Source organism: Pelobates fuscus, chromosome 4, assembly GCF_036172605.1.
Source record: "Pelobates fuscus isolate aPelFus1 chromosome 4, aPelFus1.pri, whole genome shotgun sequence".
NCBI lineage: Eukaryota > Metazoa > Chordata > Amphibia > Anura > Pelobatidae > Pelobates > Pelobates fuscus.
Window position 1 is genome coordinate 285,410,168 of NC_086320.1, and position 15,920 is coordinate 285,426,087.

The window sequence follows — 15,920 nt, forward strand, 5'->3', positions numbered from 1 at the left end:
CAATATATGATAAACTCTAAAAGTTTTTATTATTATTATTATTATTATTATGTTATTATTTAAATAGCTGTAACCAGACAAGTTGGACACACAGGAACAGAGGGGTTGAGGGCCCTGCACAATGAGCTTACATGCTAGAGAGAGTGGGGTAAAGTAACATAAGAGGTAAGGATAGTATTAGACTAATGATAGTTTCCAGAGAGGAATCAGTCGGGAGCTATTAACAGTTTAATTGATACGCTTTTATGAAGAAGTGGGTTCTTAATGATTTTTTGAAGGAGTGGAGACTGGGTGAGCATCTAACGGAGGAGGGAAGTGAGTTCCACAGGAGCGGTGCAGCCCTGGAGAAGTATTGAAGGCGGGCATCAGAGGTGGGAATACTGACAGAAGATAGACATAAGTCTTCAGCAGAGCATAAGGCCTAGACGGGACATACTTGTGTATTAGGGAGGATAGATAGGTAGGATCAGCATGTAGAGATTTGAAAGCAAGAACTAGAATTTAAATGAAGCCCTATATCTTACAGGAAGCCAATGTAGGGACTGACAGAAGGGTGAGGCATGGGAGGTGCGGGCGGACAGGAAGATGAGCATCGCCACCGCATTCATTATGGACTGTAACAGCACAAGTTGGGAGCACATAAGACCACTGAGAAGCCGATTACAGTAGTCAAGGTGAGAAAGGACAATGGAATGGACCAGCACCTTAGTCGCATCTGGCATTGAGTAGGGTCTGATGTGTGCAATGTTTTTGAGATGGAAACGACAGGATTTGGCGATAGACTGAATATAAGGCGTGAAGGAGAGGTCGGAGTCAAAGAAAACACCTAGGCAGCGAGTCTGCGTGGTGGAGCAGATGGTAGCACTGTTGACTTGGAGGGAGACAGACACAGGAGTAGCAACACTTGAGGGAGGAAAGATTAGAATTTCAGTTTTGACCCAAAGCATATACTATAAACCATTTGCCTTTGGTCTTAGTCAAAATAAGAATTTTTATTTGGCTATAGTAGCAGTGTTGGAAGCTCAACCTACATCATTCATCCACTTATGCGATGTGGACTTTAAAGGCACATTCGAGGCTAGAAGAAACTATTATTAAAAATCAATTATATTAATAATATATAAACAATGATACTTGATTTGTGCTGTAAGTTTTGCATTGTGTGCTGTGAGCAATGCACAGACTAGGATATGGCTTAGACCAGGCATAGGCAACCTTCAGCATACCAGATGTTTTGGATGACACCTCCCATGATGCTTTGCTAGCATTATGGGTGTAAGAGCATTATGGGGGAAGTAGTCCACAACATCTGCAGTGCCGAAGGTTGCCTACCCCTGGCTTAGACCACCAGGTTGCTGCCAGTGTTCTACCTTGTATTATATATCCAATAAACTTTTGCCAAGTAGCGGTTTATAGGAGATGTAGGCCAGCACTTGGCAGCAACTCAGTTCATCATGCAAGAATAACATATTCACTGCTTAAAGGAACACTCAAAGCACCATAACCACTACATCACACTGCACCGGTTATGGTGCATGAAGTGCTTTGATGCTGTCCCAGGACAGTTTGATTTCTTATTGGTTGTCTGCCAGGCTCCAGTCCATGTCTTCACTTCTAATCAGGAGCTTCCATTAACTCTACTGAGCTAAGCCATGCATCAGTTTCCCGACTCTCTATCTGTAGTAGTGGGGGTAGGGAGAAGCACGCTGTGGACCACATATAAAAAGTCAGACCATTCTTACAGTAGGTGGGTGCCAGGGCACTCCTGGCATCATAACCAAGACAACGCTCTGTAGTGCTTATGATACTTGGAGTGTTCCTTTAAGCTGATGCAGTTCCCTGCATCTGCTGTCTGGTTAATTAACCCCTTACGGATGGCGGGCGTAGTATGCTGTACTGCAAAATGTGCCCTTCACAATGCAACCCCTCCAGGCCCCTGCATATTTACCCTCCGCTGCGATACAGATAGGAGCAAATCCGGCCCTTCGAGGTCATGTGATCACAATGACATTGCGATCACATGACTGGATCGGCAGTGTGCTGAACTGCCTGCCTGGGTTTCAGGCAGTCCCCTAGCATGGATATAAAGTAAAATAAATAAATAAATATGATGCCTCACAAATATATTTATAATAAAAAGAATAATTCTTCTTATTATAAATATATTTGTTAGGTGTCATATTTATTTATATATATATATATATATATATATATTGTCATTCTTAGTGTATATTGATATCAATATATATATATTAATATCAAAATACACTTCTGCCTGGGTTGGATTATTTTTATATAATTATGTTATTTTATTAAATATAATTTGAGGGACCTATTTGACATCCCAGGCAGAAAGTTCAGAGAATTTAATTTGCAAGCCCTATATTTGGCCCTGTAACTTTCCAAAACCCCATAAAATCTCATGAAGGGTGCTGCTATAATTGGGAGACATTGCTGAACACAAATATGAGTATTTTAGAGCAGTGACACATATAATGTTGATGATATCAATAATGAAAGGGCAGTTTTTTTTTGTTAAAGATGCAAAAAAACCAACAAATATAAATGCTAACTTTGGTCTGGGTTCGTGGCTATGTTGAAACTAAATAAATATTGGACACATCCCATTTTGAATATCTTGGGTTGTCTACTTTTGCAAATGGTATGCCATAATCGGGGTAATTTTAATTCCTGGGCTGTGAAGCGGAGCTCTAATACCTAGGATAGGTATCTCTGCTGGTCAGTCCCCGTAGCTGAAATAAGCAGTAAAATAATCCAAGACCTTTTCCCCCCAGCAACTAAACGACACATAGTTCTGGGAGTCAACTGCGTTTATTTTGGCAACACGCGGCTTTTAAGCACTGACCCCTACATGGGGTTTAACATAAAAATACAGGGCTTTTCCTCCCTAAATAATCTGTTCCTGAGAAAACACCCCAAAAAGGCATTTTAATACTTCAGAACCCCATGAAAGTCACATCACCGAATAGCTTGGATCTGAGCACAAACTTTGACGAAATATCACTCAGATCCCTTCAGTGGTTCAGGAATGCCATTCAAATTAAAATTGACCGGTCGGCGACGAGGTGATAGACAAAGTGCAGATTTCAATAGTAACGCATTAAAAAGTGTTGCAACTCCCTCACCTCCCACCCTTCCCCACACCCCAGCAGTCAATAAAATAACCAGCCCTGCTACTTTCTGGTTTGTATAGCTCAGTGGAGCTAAACTCAAGAGGCAACAATTGACCAGGGCCCATACCATGCAAAAACTCCTCAATGAGCTGCATTGGAAAGTTTGTGACACAGAAAGTCTGGGTGGGATTAGAAATGGATGGCAGCAGTCCTCGTAGCTGAAATAAGCAGTAAAATAATCCAAGACCTTTTCCCCCCAGCAACTAAACGACACATAGTTCTGGGAGTCAACTGCGTTTATTTTGGCAACACGCGGCTTTTAAGCACTGACCCTCTACATGGGGTTTAACATAAAAATACTGCATGTTTTGCAAGCTGTTTTTAGATAAACCCCAAATGAAAAAAGGCATAATTAAAGGGACATTCTAGGCACCCAGACCACGTCAGCTCATTGAAGTGGTCTGGGTGCAGTGTCCCAGATCCCTTAACCCTGCAGTGGTAATATTGCAGTTTTTAAAAACTTAACGCCACCTCTAGTGGCTGTTTACAATACTTGTTTAACCCATTCTGCGTCACAGGGGGGATAGGGGGGGAGGAGAGCACGATGGATTGGGTGCACTAAAGGGAGCTATAGTGCTAGTAAAACAACTTTGTTTTCCTGGCCCTATCGTTTCCCTTTAAATGCATGCATGCGTTTATTTGGGATATATCTACTAAACAGTAATTTTAATTTGATTATTTTATTTGGTCAGTGAAGTGTTCCTTTAATGTTAATTTGTAGTGCTTGTGGTTTATATCATCTTCAAGTGTTGCCCCTGTCTCCCACTCAGTATCAAACCAGTTTCAAGCATTTTGACCAACAAACATGGCTTTCTATGCATCTAAAGCCTATAAGCACTGCTGTGGATTGGCTAATGCTGAAGTGGATGAAACAGGGACAGCAGATTTGAATCCCATGCAGGGACTTTTCCTCCTAAACCAGGATGCTCTATTACAGTGATGGCTAACTTTAGAAACATAAACATGTGTCATTTAAGCTCTAGGCTGTTTCACTGAACATGTAACCCCCAAATGTGTAGTGGCTAATGTTAACCATTACCGCTCTGTGAGAGATCTCTTTAGCATAGCTGCAATTTTCTAATAACAAGAATCCCCATTGTTATCAGAGCATGATTAATGTAACACAGCTAGGACTTTTTTCCGCAAGGAACCATTAAACAGTGCCCCTTCAATGTATTGTTATGAGAACAGCTGGACTTTGCTTTAACTTGAAGTACTTTCTAGACTCCATATAATTAATATCTGTGGAAGCAGTTTGAGGTACTTTTTGCCATGTCCCTGTATGGGGAACCCACCTTTGAAAGGTCAGAATACATTTAGCTCACCCTGGCACTAACAATCCTACACTGAGGAGTTGTGTTTACAGCTGTGGGTATAGCATATATTTTATATTTTGTATTGTAACATTTCAGAACAAGTTGCAATGCCTAGCTTCTCCTGCCTGGAGCGACAAAGGTAAAATTAAAGATGATTATATATAACGATTATAACTTCAACCCCTGAGGAAGCCACGTTAAAAACAATCAAGTACCTGCATGCTATAACATTATTTGTCAGGTGATGTTTGTTGATCAGTAAAAAACACAAAATAGTTTGTAGTATGCTTTAAAATACAATGGATGTGCATTAAAAGTGTGATATCTCATTTAGAAAATACATTATTAATATAATTTATATATCTACAGTTCACTATTAAAACAAACCAGTGAAGAACTTATTCTAAGGATGTAGTATAAAACAAATACAAAAGTTTACTTTTAGAGGGATACTTGGAATTATCCCAGGGGTCTGTTTACTAAAGAGTGAATGATGGTAATGGGAGAACCAACATGCACATTTTAGGATACAAAAAGTTTGAAAAAACTCTAACTGAGATTGATTTTTCATTTTCTGTATTTTGTCTTAAATATTGTAAGTCTATTCTCAGCCAGCCAACACTCACTATTTATTTAATAATATCTTATCACTCACCCCAGTGTTACCAAATCTAAATGGGGGATTTATTTTGATTGGCATTTTGGACAAATTTGGTGTGTGTTTGTGTGTCTGTTTGTAAAGACAAAAAAGGGTTTCTTTGTTTATTTTTGCTTTTTATTGAATTGCACTTATCACTTTAATTTTGTATTATATATATTCACAATGCTCTTTTAAAAAAATATTAAAAAAATGTAGCTTATTCAGCACTAGCACTATCTGATTTGTCTCCCACATTGGGACTAGTGTAGGACCCCCCAATATTGGGGTCCTGTGATGTAGTGGTGGGCTTAACACAATACATCCAAACGATGGAACTGAATCCCCATATTTGTTTGCTGAGATAGGTGATTTAAAGTAGGCTTATAAAATGTAAAAATGTAAAAATAAAAATGATATGTCTGCCCTGTTACTTAATCTGTATTATATGTGCTAGTTTGTGTCTGTCTGTCTGTGTACATCTATAGATATACAATTACAGTATATATACATATAGTTAAAAAAATATGATGGCACTCACTCTTGTATTATTGAGAATATCTGATGCAATATAAAGCATGTCAACAAAATATAAACAATGCAAATAAAAACAAAGCACTCATTGCACTTTAATTTGCAAATGTACATTTTCTGTTTTACAGAAAAATAGCCCAAGTGGGTCTGAAATACTATTTGCTGTTAACACATTATTTTTCTGTCTCTGCTCACTGAGTCCCATGAGGTTTCAAAATCCTCTTAATATTATTGATATGAACATACTTACAATTCCAAACAGCAACACCTAGGTTGTTCTCGCTTTAGTGACAGAGTATAAATTAAAGCTGATATTTATTTGTTTATAAAGCGCAAACATATTCCGCAGCTCTGTACAATTGTGAAATAGACAGTGCAATACAAATAATCCAATACAAATGGTAAAGAGGGCCCTGCCCTTGAGCTTACAATCTAGAATATTTGGGATATTTTTGTAAAACTGCAAGTTATTTTAGAACTGACTTGAAAAATGTAAATATAAATAGCACAACTAGACAAAAACAAATCTCTATTTCTAATTTGGGGTTTATTTTTTATTTATTTTTTCTAATGTGCACTCTTGGACTAATTGGGGCAACGCAATTCTTAAGTCATCATAATTGTGAATTGACTATATAGTTTACTGACTATTGTTAAAAGAAAAATGTCTATTATGCATCTAAAGTACAAGAGACATACTGCCATGTGCGATAATTAATGTGTAAATCAAATTATTACAATGCGGATATTTTCTAAAGCTACAGTTAATTACTGGAAGCAAATAATGGATCGTTTTAAGGGGAGAGCATAAGTAAAGTACCAAATGGCTGTGTATTTTATGCACTACTGACTGCATGATGCAGCTGCTTTTTTTCATGGTAATTTAACTTGTTTTATCAACGATTTTTAGGAGCTTTCTGCTAGAATAATTCCCCCCCCCCCCCCTTGCTCTGTGTATTTGTGTGAGCAACTAGGCATGGTAAAAGCACCCATGGGATGTCTTCTTCTGCATTTATTAAAATTAGCCACTAGAGGGCGTCGGGGCTCAGTGTTCTGTAGAGGTCTAGCTCTAGCCTGTGATGAGCCATGGGAAGGTGTATTTTCCTCATTGTGTGGAAGAGCAGACATCTAGTCAGCGATCGCTCACTCCCTCCATCCCAGTTCTTGCCAGCATCTCTTTATTTATCTCTGCTATTGCTGTACCATTTAATCAGCTGTGACTTGTGCTTCCTGCAACATCTGTAGCCCCATTTACCCTCACCTTAACCCAGGATCTGAGAGTGGAGATGGGATTTCCTGAGCTTTTATCTGAGCATTCTTTTTACCAGCTTGTTTTCCTTATGTAACTACTGCCCATAGGACCAGAAGATAACACAGAAGAAGGGATATATTGCCTTTACTCCAGTGAACTTTCTTATCAAGGTAAGTGATGGGAATATATTTTACACTCCAATCCTCAAATGCTCTCTACTAATTTCAACTTCCCAAAATGTTCTGTTACCCCCTTAAAACTTCTCTTAAGTGATGTCCTTGTTTGCCCCCCTTAAGCCTCCATTTGCCTGTCTATTTTAAGGGCTGGCAAAGCATGATGGGAGTTGTATTAGGGGGTTCTATCTGATTGGCCACCCTTACTGTAAGAGCTTCAGAGATAAGACCTGCAGAGAGAGGTTATGTAATGTGATCCTTAATGTAACCTTTGCAACATCATCAGCATCTTTCAGTAGCTAGTGTATGCATTCCTGGCCAGATGTTTGCATGTGGAGCTATGACCCAAATCTATACTGGTAGAATGAATGTTAGCAATGAATTATAGAATGCCACCCTAGGCAGAAACATACTAGAACCCAGGTTACGTATAGAACAAAAATAAATAATAATAATAATAATATGGTGAATATTCTTTGCCAATGGTGAAATTATGTGTATGTTTACATGTGAGCTGAATTAGTGTTTGTTAATTTTACTGTGAGCAGAATTCATGTTTGTTACTTGTTCTTCTTGGTAGTTTTTGCTAGTAAATTATCTGTTTTTCCATTAGACAACTCTGAAAGCACATATTTAATTAAAACAACTACAATAGAATGACTGTGACAATGACTGTGTGCCACAATGTTACCTTGATTTAAGCAGGTGCACTAATTATATAGGGTGAGAGCATCTTCTTGAGAACCAGCTGTTTCAACAGAAAGTACACTGTGTACAAGTTAAGATATTCCCCTATGAAAGTCTTGGGAGTTTCTATACAGCAAAAGGAAAATACAGAGTATCTTAACTTTCTAAGATAAATGTTCCAGGCTGTCCAAAATTAGAATGTTTGGCTTCACTGTAAATTATATTATTTACTGTAAAATGTATTGGCATTAAGATCATTTAAACGCCTTAATAAGTCATGTTCTAAGAACTATTGCATGATCATTTTCGTGACAATAAGGATATCATTTTTTTTAAATTTTATTTTTTAAACGTATTTATTTATTTTGGCATATTTATGCATTGCTTACTTTTCTTTGATTTTAATGAAGTGTGGTTGCAGGGATGACTATTCCAGTAAAGTCAGATTTGGGTTGACTGAAAAGACAGTTTAATGTCTATTAGAACACTTTACTCTTAGTTAGAGTGGTAGCAATGTCTTGTGGAAGACAGTCATTTTGCATACATTCCTAATGGCTGCAACTCAGTATTAAGGAGACATACCTTGTGCAAATGGTCAGATGATTAGACACTTAACAAACTAAATCTAAATGAAAAAAAATGAAGCTACAATAGTCACATTGTGACTATAGTTAGAATTTCTTTTTCAGATCAGCTATTTTAGCCTTTTTTGCCATTTGGATTTCATTTGCTAATTGTTTATAGAATAACCTTGTAAACTGTAAATTAGCAGAAATGTATCAGTGAATTGCAAGTTTAAGGTCAGAATATAGCTGAGCTGGAAACATAGGTGAGGCTAAGAATGTTTATAATTAGACTATTTTGCCATAAAATTTGAATTCCTTGATCATTTCTATACGATTCGCAGTTTAGAAAATTACTATGGAGGTTTTTGTTTTACCAAACACCAAATTTTAGAGAAGTGAATGATGTAGGAATAAAATAGATTATTATTTTTTTTTAAAATCTATCAAGTCCCTTATAGTCAGTGATTGACTAATTTAGATGCAGATTTTCAATTCTCATTTCCAATTTACAACAATTCTGAGTTTACTGAATACACCTCCGTATTACTGTTCAGTATTCGTGTTGGAACTAAAACTTGACTTGAGGCTTTTTTGTGTGTCTCCTTAAGCACATAAAGAGTTGAATGCACATTTTTATTTTGTTTTTGCCAACTCACTGTAGCTACCTGAGTGGGATAAATATGATATTCTGCTTTGTAGTAAAAACAGAAATTTTTCATGCATGGTCCAAAAAGTTTAATTATGTGAATCCTTGGTTCTTAAGCTAAGAAAACATCAAAAGTAATTCTTTTTTTAATTCTTTAGTCTCTGAGATTATGGGTATATAATCATTTTTCATACAGTGCGGTCCATCAAAGCTGTAGTGGAAATGTTGTTATTATTATTATTACTGGTATTTATATAGCGCAAGCATATTCCATAGCGCTTTACAATATTATCAAAGGGGGGGATTTAACAATAAGTGAGACAATTACAAAAACTTACACGAACAATAGGTTGAAGAGGTCCCTGCTCAAACGAGCTTACAATCTATAGTTATAGACTGTTTTAATTTTTTTTAGGTCTCATTTGCATGACCATTCTCATTTCTACAGAACTTGCTCTCTAGTGAATAATCCCCACTATATAGTTTGATGATCCTATGTGTTGATAGCTTTAATTGGGAATTAGATAAGAGATTGCCCAATATTGTTTAGGAATATTTGGGGTAAAATAGCCGGTGTTATGTATGAAGCATCACTGTACAAATATGTTCTAGGGTCTAAGATACTTTTCATTGTGAAAGTTACCCCCTATGACTATATTCTGTAAAATGTTGGATAAAAAGTGAAATCCAATCTGGTCAATTATGAACAAAAATATACATGGAATCAGCAGGGAATGAGTTAATTTGCTTCCCTTTATTTTACTCTGTATTTGAATGTTTAAGTAGCAATGATAATTTGTGTTGTCATAACAATATGGTCTATAATGACCCTTCTCCAGCATAGAATGTACAACTAATTTGCAGATGACAGTGCTACGTAGGAATGCTTCTCAAACCAATACTCTAGGACAAATAAGAATTCCAGTTTTTTCAACATTCCCATGACAAAACTAGGGCTAGGAATCCAAGATGTTTTGGACTGCATCTCCCATTATGAATCAAGGGAGATGTAGTCCACAACATCTGGAGTGCCGAGGGTTGTCCAGCCCTGGACTGAACTCTAACCGAGCATAGTTGGTGATTTTAGATGAGTGATTTGAGAAACATGTCTTCAAAGATCTGCTGATGCAGGACATTCAATGTTGACATATGATCTGTCTTTATGGACCAGATCGGTACAGCAAGGTTTAACAGGTCACTATTGCCCGAGACATTTTTATAAGAATTCCATCCTTGTACTGTAGCTGAGCAATATTCCAACCAACCTCGGAACAATTACATGGGAATTTTCTCTCTGGCTTTTACTAAAAAACATAGTTTCTCCTATAATAAGTTTGCATTTTAAAGGAGCAGAGTCTCCTGGACAAAGCATGGAGAAGACATCTTTTCAAACCCCAAATGGACACATACATCTCATTTTTTTGATGCATTTCTTTCAAATAAGTAATTTTCACATTTCTTCTTGATTGCAGAAGACTAATCTTATAAGATCCCTATTTTCTGACAAGTTACAGTTCCCATATGGACCAGTATCACATGTATCATTGTGATAATGGCTTTCAAAGGGCTAGTATTTTGAGTCTCAGGGTCATGACATATGCAGAGTTGCCTAGTGTGGAAATATGTTCCATTTTAGAAATAAAATAGTAATAATTATAGAACATAATTATCTGAGTTACATTCAACACCGATTATACTTGATAAAGATGATTGGAGTTGTTTACATCCCCCAGCAGGTATATTAGATGTCTTATCCTACTCACAGTACAATGTGTAATTCTGTTTGCATTCATGAGCAATTCCTTTTATATAACTGGGATTATTTCACAGTGTAGTGTCATGCTAGTTAACACATTCTTCCCCCTCCTTTTCAGAAGAGATTAAAAATAATAAAATGACAAAAAATGTTAGTGTGATAATACACTACAAATAGAAAGCCACATGGTTTGAGCGAATCACATGTTGTGATATCTGAGAGCTGTGAGGATCTGTGTGTGATGCAGGTGAATCAGAAATTGTGCTCAGCAGTCATCATCGTCAATAGACTTTACCAACGAAGCAAGTCTCTCCGCAGCTTCTGGATCTGTCACTAACAATTAGTGTGAAATGACAAGTATTTTGATATTGCACTGTCTGCTGAGTACATATAGAACCTTTAAATATTTGCAAGCTTGAGGGGTGAGCATTGCATTGACACCCTCAGAGATTTATTTGCAAAACCAGGCATTGAGGATAATTGACAAGAGAATCACAAATGACAGGACAAAGTTGCTGAGCTAGACAATGAGCCCAATGGGACTATTTTTTTCAAAACTGGTTATTTTGGCCCAAGTATTACAATTATGTTAGTTCTCAATTTCCAGTTCAATGAGGAGAACCATAGATGCCTAAAGCTATAGGGTTTATAACCTAAACAGTGAATTATAGTGAATTGTGAACCAAATTGGAACATTTAGGGGGAGAACAAATCTTAAATGGCACTTTAAATACACTTTGACTAGCTCAGCCTGAATTTTGCATGTTGTTTTTCAGTTTCCCATAATTTTCTATTCAATAAATAAACCCTAATGTATTTATAGCTACTCACGCATGTATGCGTGTTGGGGAAAAAGAAGAGAGCAAAAGAAAAAGTGTACATGAGTTTTCACATCAAATCATCAAAATAAGGGATTTATCAAAACATCCATGCCTCTTAACCATCCCAGTTTTTGTGTTCTGTCCTGCCATCCCAACTTTGTCCCCTGCAGTCGCGTTTTTGGTGACACCAGGTAACTGTCTCCAAAAAGTGTAGCTCGAGCGCATCATTAGACATGCTCGCACTACATTCAGGACTCTAGCACTGAAACTGTGCTGCCCTCAGTAGGTGGACTGATTGATTGGCAGGCAGCTCGGTATGCCTTTACACCTGGCAGACTAGCCAGTAATTGGTTCAAACCTGATCCCTTTCAGGGCAGTTTTGCACTGTTTGGATTGAACCTGTGACGCAATTGTATCACTGGCCCGTTCTCTTACTTCCGTTTAACCAGCCTCCTGTTTCTTAGGATGCCAATGTTAAAGGATCACTATAGTCTCAGGAAAACAAACTCGTTTTCCTGACACCATATCATCCTTAGGACCCCCCACCCTCAGGGCCCCCCTCCCTTGGCGCTGAAGGAGTTTATAAAACACCTTCAGCCACTTACCTTAATCCAGCGCCTGGCTCCCTCGGTGCTGGTGACCTCTCCTCCCCCGCCGACGTCGACCTGAGTGGAGCGGAATGCGCATAAGCGGCAAGAGCCGCGTGCGCATATAAACAGTCCATAGGAAAGCATTTCTCAATGCTTTCCTATGGACGTTCTGCACGCTGGATGCGAATTTCACATCCAGCATTGCAGAAAGCGCCTCTAGCGGCTGTCAGGAAGACAGCCACCAGAGGCTGGATTAACCCTACTATGTAAACATAGCAGGTTCTCTGAAACTGCTATGTTTGCATCTGAAGGGTTAAAACCTCGGGAACCTGGCACACAGACCACTTCACTGAGCTGAAGTGGTCTGGGTGACTATACTGTCCCTTTAAGTGGTATGTACATCCCTTACGTCTCATTCACTTTAGAGGTTGATTAAGTCTGTTTCTTACTGGTGTGGAAGCTGTCTAACTGTTTTTGTTGGCTAGATACATTTGTAAAAAGACAGGGAGATCTGTTACGAAGTTATGGAGAATATAGGTATTGTGTGCTCATTACCGCTGTTCAGTCAATATAATAGTTTTTTTTTAAATGTGAGCAGCTTTCGTTCTACAATTTGTGTGTTTATGCATTGAATTTACAGTGTAAACAGAGATTTCTCTGTATCAGTGTATCTAAAGGGGATCCATCAGAAATAACACAATTGAATAGACCACTGAAAATCACCTATAAATTGTTTTAAATCTATCTCATTTTCTTTTACATTTATATTAAATGAATATTTTAATATATATATTTTTTAAATTTAAAATTTTAGATTGAGCAAATTACATAACAATTTAGTTAAGTTCAGGCACAGCAAGCGCACATATTGAAAAAAAAAAAAAAAAAAAGAGGGAATAAAATCATTGTTTAACTTGTCCGCATCTATATGCTGACTGACAGATGTCAGCGCTTATAATAATGTTTGGCATAATAATGATATCCATCTAATAATAAACTGACAATTCCCCTTTAAGATAATGTTGATGAATGAAGCAATGTAAATAACATACAATATATAGATTTGTGTAAAGATGTTTCAGTATTGATTTAAAAGGCTCCCCCCTTTGTAGCTAACAAGTTATTTTATTAAACAGATATAATTCAAAAGTTGTGATGTACATTTTATTTGTGCAAACGTACACTAATAAGTAGGGTTAACCAAAGTGCTTGTGTTAGTGATAAAACTAAAATATCATTGTTCGAATAGCACTATATGATACCAAAACATATTTACCGTTTATCCTTAGTGGAGTTTAGTGGTCAATTGTATAAATAACTGAGTATTTTGACAAATTCGTGTATATATAAAATATTTTAATGGATGGTTATATTTATATTTTTTAAAGGACTTACATTCTTACTTACAGAAAATAATGGTTAACATTTAGGAGTAAAATCCAGAAGTCTCAAGATTTCAAGAAATACCATCAGGATATACCGGTACATACAGATCAAACTTGGAAAATAACTACTTGTGTTAGGTGTTTCTATCTCCACTACCCATATTCAGGAAACATTTCCACTACCCAATCAGGAAACACTTCCACAGCACATGCCCAGTACTGGCCGTAGATAGGCCCGGGATATGCAAAGTTCCCATGTTGATCAAAGTTAGATTTACCTTCAAACCCCTGTAGACACAGAATACTCAGATGCCACCTGCCTTCCAAAAATCCAGGAAGTGACGCATTACAGACAGAAACTATATCTCTCATTTCATCTTTGTTCAAATAAGTCATCAAAATAATGAATTCCGTTTAAGTAGCTTTAGACGTGGAAAACGTCTCTGACTAACTGGTGTGAAGCAGTCTGTTTTCTTTTTGGTGGATACAAAGACAGGGAGATATGTGGTGAAATTATGGAAAATATAAGTTGTTTATGCTTATTAGTGATAGTCATCCAATATAATTGTATTAGAAAACATGAGTAGCTATCGTTCTTCTAACAACACATTTTTTTATTGTATTTACAGTGTAAACATATATTGTTCTGTATCATTGTAACTAAGAGGGTTAATTCTGATGTTTTTGGAAATTACACCTTGAATAAACCCTTGAAAATCACCTAGAACTTCTATTTAACATGTTTCATGTGATGCTTTCTTTTATTTTAAATTGATATTAAAGGAACGCTAAATGGTTAGAAATACAAACCTGTCCCTATCTAAACTTGACCCTCTTCCCCTTAGTTTGGCATAAAATCTGAAGGAAAGCTTTTTGCTTACTTTGCTACCACCACCAAAGTTGCCTGCTTATCTCTCCTCCTTCTGTGTTGTCACGGAGGAGGTATGGCCACTTCCAGAGTTGGTCAAATCCAATTCTCCTCATAGAGTGCCATGAGCACATCCAGCTTCCCCATAAGAAAGCAGTTAATCAATGTTTTTCTACATGGCTTGCAGTAATGTGGACGCGTTTTACTTGGTTACTTCAGCAGGAAGCACCATTAGTTGCTATAAATATGACCATCGGAGCGTTCAGCCTAGATAAAGACTCGAGAACTTGGCAAAACAACATATTCCTGCATACATATTTTACAAATTAAGTCCTTTTAGAGATAAATTATACTTTCCTGCTTAGTAAGACTAAGTGTGTTCATTCTGTTGGCAGAAAAACTGATCGATTCTAATTGCTATGCTTTTCATGTTTATTACGGCTGAGTATATTGAATCTGGTGTTAAAAAAACTGATCGATTCCAGTTATAAAAAATCTGTATTTGTTAGATGCATAAATATGCTAAAATCCACTGAACATCAATGTCTTTTTAGATCTCTTATTTATGTTCCCTAAGCACAAACCTGCAATTTGAACATAGAATTTCTGTGCAGCAGTTCTATCTGTGTCTATTTGCATATTTTGCACAGTATTCTGGGTGCCTTGTTGAAATTTATTATTACGGAACTCCTGTGTTCAGTTCAGACATTATCTTTACAATGAGATGTGCATAGTGAATGTCAATATATTTTGAAGGTATTTCTATCAAGAGAGGGTTTTTGATAATCACAATAACTTTCATAGTGTGTGGTTTGATATTTTAATGCAGATGTACAAGCCGATATCACACTGTAGAGCACTGAGTCACGATTGTAGCTCTCACTGCAGTATTGGCAAAGAAAATGTATTGCAGATTAGTGCTGACTAAATAGGTTGTGAAGATGTTAAATTTTTATTATAATTTCCAAAGTTTTCTAAATCCATGCTGCATTGTTTTTTTTTTTGTAAATCAAGATTTTTCTTTAAGTTTTCTAGAAAGACAATTATAGAATTGGACATGCAAGTCACAGGAATCATGAGAACAATAGAAAATGAAGAATAAGACATAGGTCAGCATAATAATATTATACATCTGGATGCATAGTATGGTCAGGTGAACAGCAACTAATAACGTTTGTATAAAATGTAGCTGTTATAAAAGCTTGATTATCATATACCGAGAGCCATCCCTCCCATCAAACCTGACTTTTTACCATTCTTCAAGGCACAGGTATTCCATGGCTCAGGTTCAGAATGGGAAGTTAAAATATATATAAAGAGAACGTGAGGGTCCTAGGGCATCCTGCATTGTTCATACCTATATTAACCTAACGTTTGAATTTACCCCTGCATAAGTTCATATATTTAAAAGAAGACAATCCTGGGTATTTTACAGGGCATTACAATTTTTTTAAACAGGCATTTTAACATCCAATGGCATGTGCCAACAAGCAGC

At 36.9% G+C, this 15,920-nt stretch overlaps 1 protein-coding gene across 1 annotated transcript in view; it reads left to right on the forward strand.

Annotated features, from left to right (window-relative positions):
- The first annotated feature begins 6,807 nt into the window (after positions 1-6,807).
- The window catches only part of CPNE4 (copine 4), a 457,901-nt gene continuing 448,788 nt past the window's right edge, over positions 6,808-15,920 (forward strand). The window contains exon 1 of the mRNA XM_063452171.1: positions 6,808-7,103. The gene's annotated coding sequence lies outside the window, so the exon portion shown is untranslated. The remainder of the gene's footprint in view (positions 7,104-15,920) is intronic.